The sequence below is a fragment of the Lissotriton vulgaris genome, chromosome 8, assembly GCF_964263255.1.
Source record: "Lissotriton vulgaris chromosome 8, aLisVul1.2, whole genome shotgun sequence".
In the NCBI taxonomy this organism is placed as follows: domain Eukaryota; kingdom Metazoa; phylum Chordata; class Amphibia; order Caudata; family Salamandridae; genus Lissotriton; species Lissotriton vulgaris.
Genome location: NC_141696.1, coordinates 441,556,423 through 441,565,394, shown reverse-complemented (window position 1 = coordinate 441,565,394; position 8,972 = coordinate 441,556,423).

The window sequence follows — 8,972 nt, the reverse complement described above, 5'->3', positions numbered from 1 at the left end:
GCATTCTTCCACTGGAGGCACCCTTTACACTGACAGGCACACACACAAACACAGGCACCCCTGAACTGTCCCGAAGCACTCACCCACTACAGGCACTCCCTGCAGTTAGTTAGGCACCACCGTTTTCACCCACTACTCAGACATGCATAAGAGTCCTCTTGCACCAAACCACCCCCTGCACACATCTCTGTACTCACGCATTGGCACATGTACACGGACAATGGTATAGGGACTCATGCGGGCATTCCCTGCACTCACTCTCCACAGAACCCCTCGGCACTCACCCCTACAACACACCCTGGACTCACCCTCTAGCGGAACACTCTGCTCCTGTACAGATAATCTTTTGCACTAAGTTATCCTCTTCACTCACCCAAGCACTTCCTGTTATCACCCTTGCACTCATCCCTAGCAGGCAGCACCTGCACTGACCTCCTACAGGCACACTATACACTCACACAAGCAACCACTGCATTCATAAAACCACTCCTTGCAGTCAGACAAAAGCCCACATAACAGACACCCCACACTTACCACGTACTGGCACCCCTTGCACCCACATGCTACCTCTACACTCACACATTGGGCACGCACAGCATCCCCCCTCCCAAGTTGAGGACACCCACGTTCACTTTAGTGCCTGGATGTAGGCCTTTCGGCTGGGCTACGGAGGGTGGTTGGGGGTTTCCTGTGGGTTTATGTGTTGCAATAGCAGTCTGTTACTGTGTGACCAACCCCCTATAATAATGTCACATTATTGAATGTGAGAACATCAGCCATCAAATATCTCATTTACTTGACGGTCCTTCCGCTGTGAGTCAACCACTCGCTATAACGTAGCGATGCCCTCCAACTAGAACAACCCCAATGCCTCTGTGTGAATCCACTGCAGAATAAACTTTAATGTCCCACTTAAGTGGCTTTAACATTTTTTAGCAAGTGTCCCATTTGTTCGTGCTTTTTCCAAAACACTTTTATGGGAACCCAATTTCATTATAAAGCTACCTCAGAAAACGTCTCTGCATCTCATCTCTGCTACCCAATGACTTATTTCTTTAAAGGATACTTTTTGAAAACTTAAGAAGTTAGTGTGACTGCCAAAGGCACTCACGCTACAACTGGAGCTGCTCCATAAATGCAACACCATCCTGGTCTCTGATGAGGTTAATAATAGCTGTTGGTGCCGTACTTTAATCAGCGTATTGATTTTTATTAAATAGCTCGTGTCTTTTTGAAAAAAAATTACACTTTGCAGCCGAATTGTGACCCCTAGCTATGTGTGTGCCCTTTCATATCTGGTGCTTTCCAGCAATTTTACATCTTCTTTGAGTTTCTTGTTGATCTAATGGGTGTAATTTCCTAATATTTATAGGTTTCCCTCATCTTCATTGCTTGATATTGTTCGGGAGAAAGTGGCACTCATAGTTGTTGGACTGTCACTCATAATTACACTGAAATTATAAAAATGTCACACATAGCAATCTGAAACCTTGGCAGCTATGGGGTAGGTAGACGTGCACGAGGGATTCATTAACTCTTCGCGTGGCTCAGTGGTGGGAGGGTGTGGTGTGCGCTCTAGTCTATGAGCGAGTACGCGATGACGCGTCACGCCATAGACTGGAGCGGAAGGCGTGCGCATGCGCAGTAGGCGTCGGAGTGAAGGCGCGAACGGGGAAAACGGCAGTTGGTGACCGGAGCTCGCTGCAGATAGACGCTCGGCGCCCTAAGCTTGTAATAACTTGTGAATACAATAATAAAGCAGTTCTTCACCTAATGAGGCTCAGAGCAGTGAGTGTGGGGGCAAGGAAGGAATATTATATTGGCGACGAGGCTGGTACCACGAACACCATCGAGCACAGTGGACAGGAGCAAGCACCCTCCAACAGCCCTGCACCAGCCAGAGGTACAGAACAGCAACCAGCACGAGCATAGGGCGTGGCAGCAGCGCAGCAGCAACTGAGAAGCCAGCATACAGGCATAAGCATCCAGGTCAGTGAAGCACAAGGAATAGAGCCTACAGCCAGCACCCTGGCAACCAAAGGCATCACCCCCAAGTCAGAGGAAGGGGCGCAGACAGACAACCCCACGCAGGCCATAAGGGACAGTACTCCAGGTAGTCCCAGAAGTCAAGGTGACGCGGCAGGGAGTGCAGGAGCATCCAGTGTGCCCGACCAGCCCAGTGCCCAGGCGGTAGACCCCAGAGGCGAGGCCAGGATGGCGAATCAAGCCTCAGCCCTGATGGCCCCCATCCCATTCCTGCCCAGACCGGGGGAACCTCAGTTAAAATGGGAGGATTGGAGGGAATATTTTCAAAATTACATTGAGGCACTGGAGGACGAGAAGGGGGAGGAGTACACCCCGGCAAGAAAAAAGAGACTGTTGCTCCACAATTTAGGCCCAGAAGGGGTGAGAGTGTTCAAGAACTTGGTGCCCAAGGAGCGGGGTGCGACGGAGACGGATGTCTTAAAAAATGCGCTAGAAGACTTGGACAATCATTACCGCCCTGCAGTCTGTGTCTCCATAGACCGCTACAATTTTCAACAGAGGAAACAAGAGGCAGGCGAATCCATAGACGACTACGTGGCCGCCCTCCGACGACTGGCCATCACGTGCCAGTATGGTGCCCTACAAGATGAGTACATAAAAGACCAAATAGTTATGCACACCACCAGCAGGGCCGTCCAAGACAAACTATGGGCACAGAACGAAACCTCCCTCAAGGAAGTAGTGGCGATGGTGAAAAAGGCGGAAATGTCTAAACGCGGCGCAGACGCGGCTAAAAGGGAAGGCACGCAGCGACAAATGATTAACAAGATAGACGAGGCCTCACAGTCCAGTAAACATAAGGGGACGTATGGAGAACAGAAGAAGGATACAAAATGGGCAGGGAAACAGACGGCTCGCCCTGGCATAGACAGCAAGTTCTCGTGTTATAGATGTGGTAGCACGGCGCATTCCGCTCAGGATAAACGCTGTCCTGCGTTCCGCGCCAGATGCGCGTTTTGCGGCCTGGTCGGCCATTTTGAAAAAGTGTGCCGTAAGAGGGGGAAGAAGTCCACGGTCAAGTGTGTCGAATCTGCCAATGCGGTGATCAGCGAGGAAGACGACCTAGAAGACGGTGAAATGGTGCTGTGCATCGAGGACCAGGTGCCGGAGGTGACAGGGAAGCGAAGAGATAATCCTCGCACGGACATGCTCATAGGTGGAGTGAAAGTACACGTGGCCGTCGACTCAGGATCTCCCTGGACCATCGTACAAAGATCCATATGGGACGAAGACTTCGCACCAGTACTGGGACCAGACCTGCTGCCGCCGGACATCAAACCCATCTCGTATACAGAAAACGCCATTCCCCTGGTGGGGTGCCGAGACTTCACATTCGAATTCAGAGGGAGGTCGGCCACATGCACCCTGTACGTCGCTGAGAAAGGCCCGTCGGTGCTCGGATGGAGAGACGCAGGGGATCTAGGAATCATACTCAACCCGGGCGGGAGAGAACAGATACTATTGACGGACGAGTGGCCCCTCTCGAAAGAAGAAGACTGGAAATCTGCATACCCCAAGGTTTTTGAGGGTACAGTCGGTAAACTGGACAAATTCGTCCACAAAATAGTCCTCAAAGAAGGAGCAGTGCCGGTGGTACACAAAGTCAGGAACATACCCATATCTACAAGTGGAGCAGTGCAACAGGAACTCTTGAGACTGGAGGAGCAAGGCATCATAGAGCCGGTGGACAGTTCGGAGTGGCTATCCCCCTTGGTGGTAGTCAAGAAACCCAATGGAAAGGTTCGTCTCTGTGTGGACCTCCGAGAGCTCAACAAAAACCTCATTGTGGAGAGATTTCCCCTTCCCAGAATTGAGGAGATGCTGGCAAGAACAAAAGGTGTCACTCATTTCTCCACCATAGATCTCACGTCAGCGTACTATCAAATTGAGCTGCATCCCTTGAGTAGGAAGTACACCTCCTTCATTACGCCCTTTGGGTGCTACCAGTTCCGGAGGATGCCCTTTGGCCTAGCATCCGCAGCGGCCGTATTTCAGAAGCTGATGCATCGGTTGTTCAAGGACATCTCGGGGGTGCAGTACTTCCAGGATGACATCCTGGTGATGGGCTCCACCAAGGGAGATCACGACAGAAAGCTACACAGAGTCCTAGGAGTGCTGCAAAGCAAAGGTTTAACTGCAGAATGGAGCAAATGTAAGATTGGGACTCACTCAGTAACGTACTTAGGTCATGAAATCGGGACGCATGGTATTTCGCCCAAGGAACAAAACGTGAAGGCCATCAGAAATGCCAAAGCCCCGAGTACCAAGGAGGAAGTACAGTCATTCCTCGGAATGGCCGAGTATTATAGTAAGTTCGTGAGGCACTTTGCCACCAGAACATACAGAATGAGGCAACTCATCAGAGACAAGGCAAAGTTTGATTGGGACACAGAAGCACAATCTGAATTCGACACGATTAAGGATTGCATCAGCCAAGCTGTTCCACTGCAAGGTTACGTCCCCACAGGCAAGACCATAGTGACGACGGATGCAAGTGACAAGGGCCTAGGGGCGGTCTTGGCACAAGAAAGGGAAGATGGATCCATTGAAACCATTAGTTTTGCTTCACGCGCGCTGCCCCCGACGGAACAAAGGTACAGCGTCATAGAAAAAGAGATGCTGGCGGTCACTTGGGCCATGGGCAAGTTTCGGCAGTTCATTTGGGGCACAAGATTCAAGCTTCAAACAGATCACAAACCCCTGATCAAAGTCCTGACGTCCTCGGGCCATGATACAGTGACCCCGAGAATTGCGAAAATGACCCTGAAACTACTTGATTACACCTATGACGTGGAATACCTACCGGGAACGCAAAATAGGGTTGCAGATTACCTCAGCCGGGCTGCGGCGATGGAAGATGCGCCGGAAGAGGCCCCGGACAGAGAAGAGATGGTGGCCAGCATGCAGGACCATGAGACGACGATTAGCTGTCAGGAGTGGGCGGCTGCTTACGAGCAGGATGCGGAGAAGGTAGAGATAAAAAGACATCTTACGTCAGGATGGCCGGACAAAAAGAAGCTCACGGAAGGAGTACGAAGGTTCTATGAGATGAGAGAGGAACTGTCCCTGAGCGATTCTGGAATCTTCCTATACAGAGGAGAAAGGGTGGTGCCACCGGAAACATTGATACCCAGGTTGTTGAGACAACTGCACGAAGGACATCTGGGCATCGTAAAGACCAAAGCACGAGTCAAGCAAATGTATTGGTGGCCAGGCATGGATGTCCACATAGAAAGACGAGTGAGGGAGTGTGGGCAGTGCCAAGGAGCAGACAAAGTTCTACGACCTCTCAGACCTGCCTTGGGAAAGTTTGACACCCCACAAAGCCCCTGGGAGAACGTGGCCATCGACATACTTGGGCCGGTCCTGGACAGCAGAGGTGTGAACAAATATCTATGTGTGGTGATAGACAAGTATTCCAAATGGCCTGAAGTGGACATACAAGAGTCCATGGATACGGACACGATACTGAAATTTCTGACGTCTGTGTTCTTAAGGGAAGGCATACCCAAATCCATTCTCAGTGACAATGGACCACAATTTGTCTCGGACAAGTGGGTTAGATTTATGAGGAGGAACGGGATTGAGTCAAAGCACACGGCTGTCTACCACCCAGCATGCAATGGCCAAGTGGAGCGGTTCAACCGCGTGCTAATGGGCTCCATACAGGCAGCCATCTCGCAGGGAAAGGACTGGGAGACAGAAGTAATGAGCATGCTGTGGGCCTACAGGATCACCCCCACGGTGGTGGGGTACAGTCCGTTCCAAGTGCTAAGAGGACGACATCCATTCACCCGGGACAACGTAGTGTGGAGGGAGAAGACCATCACCAGCAAGTGGTCCCCTGCAGTGGTCCAGCACAACCTGGAGAAGGCCCAGAAGATTTATGCTGCACACTACGACAAACGACGTAACACGAAGGAAACAGAGCTGGAAGAAGGAGAATGGGTCAGAGTCAAACTCCCTACCATACAAAAGAAGGGTGAAAGCAAGTACAGCCAGCCCTTACAGGTCAAAGAGGTGCGAGGCAGGGCGGCCCTCCTCAGCGACGGCAAAGTGTGGTCCCAAGACCGCATGGCCAGAGTCAACAAGATAGTAGTGTGGCCCAAGTCCGAGGAGGAGGAGATACAGGAGGAGTCCCAAGAAGCAAGACCTCCACGGGGGCATAATGCACAAGACCTGTGGGATGGAGAAGGAGATGACATAGAAACGGAAACACCCAACACAGAGTCTACCGACAGAGACGATACACCGGCTGGTGTAGTACAGAGAGGAGATCAGAGAGACGGTGAGAGATCACGAGGAGAGAGAGAGGTGGAAGAGAACATGCCGGTAAGATGCACCCGCAGTGGCAAGGCAGTTACTGTGCCCTCTCGATATAGAGACTTTGAAATGAGTGGACACTAGCCATTATGTAGGGCCACCACTTGGTGTCCTTCAGAGATAGAGACTTTGGGACAATGGACACTCAGAGAGTTTGGGGGGTTGTTATCTTGTTACTGTTAAAGGGGGGAGATATGTGGTGTGCGCTCTAGTCTATGAGCGAGTACGCGATGACGCGTCACGCCATAGACTGGAGCGGAAGGCGTGCGCATGCGCAGTAGGCGTCGGAGTGAAGGCGCGAACGGGGAAAACGGCAGTTGGTGACCGGAGCTCGCTGCAGATAGACGCTCGGCGCCCTAAGCTTGTAATAACTTGTGAATACAATAATAAAGCAGTTCTTCACCTAATGAGGCTCAGAGCAGTGAGTGTGGGGGCAAGGAAGGAACATTATAGAGGGTCTTGAAAAGTTTTACGTGTGCCTTAGAACTCTGACGGAAGTCCACCAGAATTACGTTTGTTTTTTTGTTTCCTGTACCGGGAGGCACCAGCATATTTGTTTGCTGTTTGTCCTATCAGTGCTCTTCTGCTTGTTTCGAGGCATGTTTCAAAATCTTGTGTTTCAACCTAATACATTGTTTCAACTTCCTGGCCGCCGTGTTTTAGGCGTTCACATTATCGGAAGTGAGGCAGGGTACTCTCACATACTAACGGCTCGTTTAGTTAAGCCCTGTCGCTGACGTCCGGTGTGACCTGTAGGGCACGAATTCTAATCCTGGCAAGGCTGAGAAATTGTGTTGAAGTATATGGCGTGATGATCTTGATGTACATTTTTTCTTCATGTTATATTGGATTATGTCACCAGCCTTAGTGTAGTTCTACTGGCATGATTATAAAGTGCCTTGAGACAGTGAATTTACTATGGAAGAAGCTGGAGTGCATTTGTGCAACAAAGACATTCTTCTGTGGTTTAGCCTAGCCTTAATGCTTGCATACAATCCGGACTGTGTGTGAGCTAAACCTTTGAAAAATACTTTGCGCCCAATCTGAACCAGCATTTGCATTACCCGTAGGTCTGGGATTTAATGTGGTGCCCTCTACACTCAACACAGGTACATGCCCCACTGCACTTTCACCTCTCATGCTGCGTGCAAACACACTCTCTTCCAGCACTCACACAGGCACCTCTGCAGTCACTATAGAAATCAACACCTTTCACACACTACAGGCACCACCTGCACTCACACAAGAAACCTCTGCACTCCTGTTGTGGGAGAACCTTCAGCACTCAACTTCTATAGGCACTCAACACCTATAGGCGCCCCCTGCATTCACCCACTGGAGGCACCCTTTACACTGACAGGCACACACACAAACATAGGCACCCCTGAACTGTCCCGATGCACTCACCCACTACAGGCACTCCCTGCAGTTAGTTAGGCACCACTGTTTTCACCCACTACTCACACAGGCATAAGAGCCCTCCTGCACCAAGGCACGCCCTGCACTCATCTCTGCACTCACGCATAGGCGCATGTACACGGACAATGGTATAGGGACTCATGCAGACATTTCCTGCACTCACTCTCCACAGAACCCCTCGGCACTAACCCCTACAAGGACACCCCGAACTCACCCTGTAGCGGAACACCCTGCCCCCGTAGCCAATAGGTCTCGCTTTTGGGACCTAATAAGTATTTCGTTTTGTAGCATAATATCATTGGTGCAACATCAACTGTTGCATGGCTAAACACTTATAAAGTCCAAAGGCGAGACCTATTGGCTATGCAAATGCCTGTTACCTTCTTGGGGGGGGGGTGGGGGGGGGGGGGTTATCAACTGAGTATGAATCTAATCTATCTAAAAACCCAACAACTCTAGTCATTGGCTGGGAGTCAGAACAGATTTTTGTTTGTTGATGACAAAACCCTAGTCTTCTATGAAAGATGGAGTATCATCCTTTGTGGATCCTGTGCCATCAGAATGCGGTCATGTAGATAAACGATAAGGTGAACACGCCTTTCTCAAAGTGCATCAACTACAGGTCTCATTGTCTTGGTGAAGCACCAAGGGGCTGATGAGAGGCCAAAGGGTAGGACTTTGAACTCGAAACAGCAGCCCTGCCAAAGGAATTCAGGAACCACGTGTGGAAGCCAAATAGGGACCGTCAGATATCGTTCTTTCAGATCCAACCGGACCATCCAGTCTCATAACAGATGAATGTCCTCCATCTTGAAATGCCCATACATTATCCAGGCATTGAAGTCTCTCAAATTCAAGACCAATCGCGAACCCCCACTTTTTTTCTCCAACAAGAAAATGGTGCTGATGATACAGCTGGGGTGGGAATCCATCAGGCAAACCGCCTCCTTCTGATGGAGAGATTGGATTTCAAATTCATGAATTTCTGCTTATGTAGGGAAAATACAGCCCTTTTGGGGTTGATGTGTGCATGAAATCTTGCAAAACTCCATCTTGTAACTTTGGACTTTTTCCAAAACCCAAGGATCCGAACAAAAATGTCACCAGTTGTTCTAGAAAAGAAATTGAATTTTGTTCTGAAAAAAACCCCTCTGCAAGTGGGATAACTCTCACCTTGACATGTT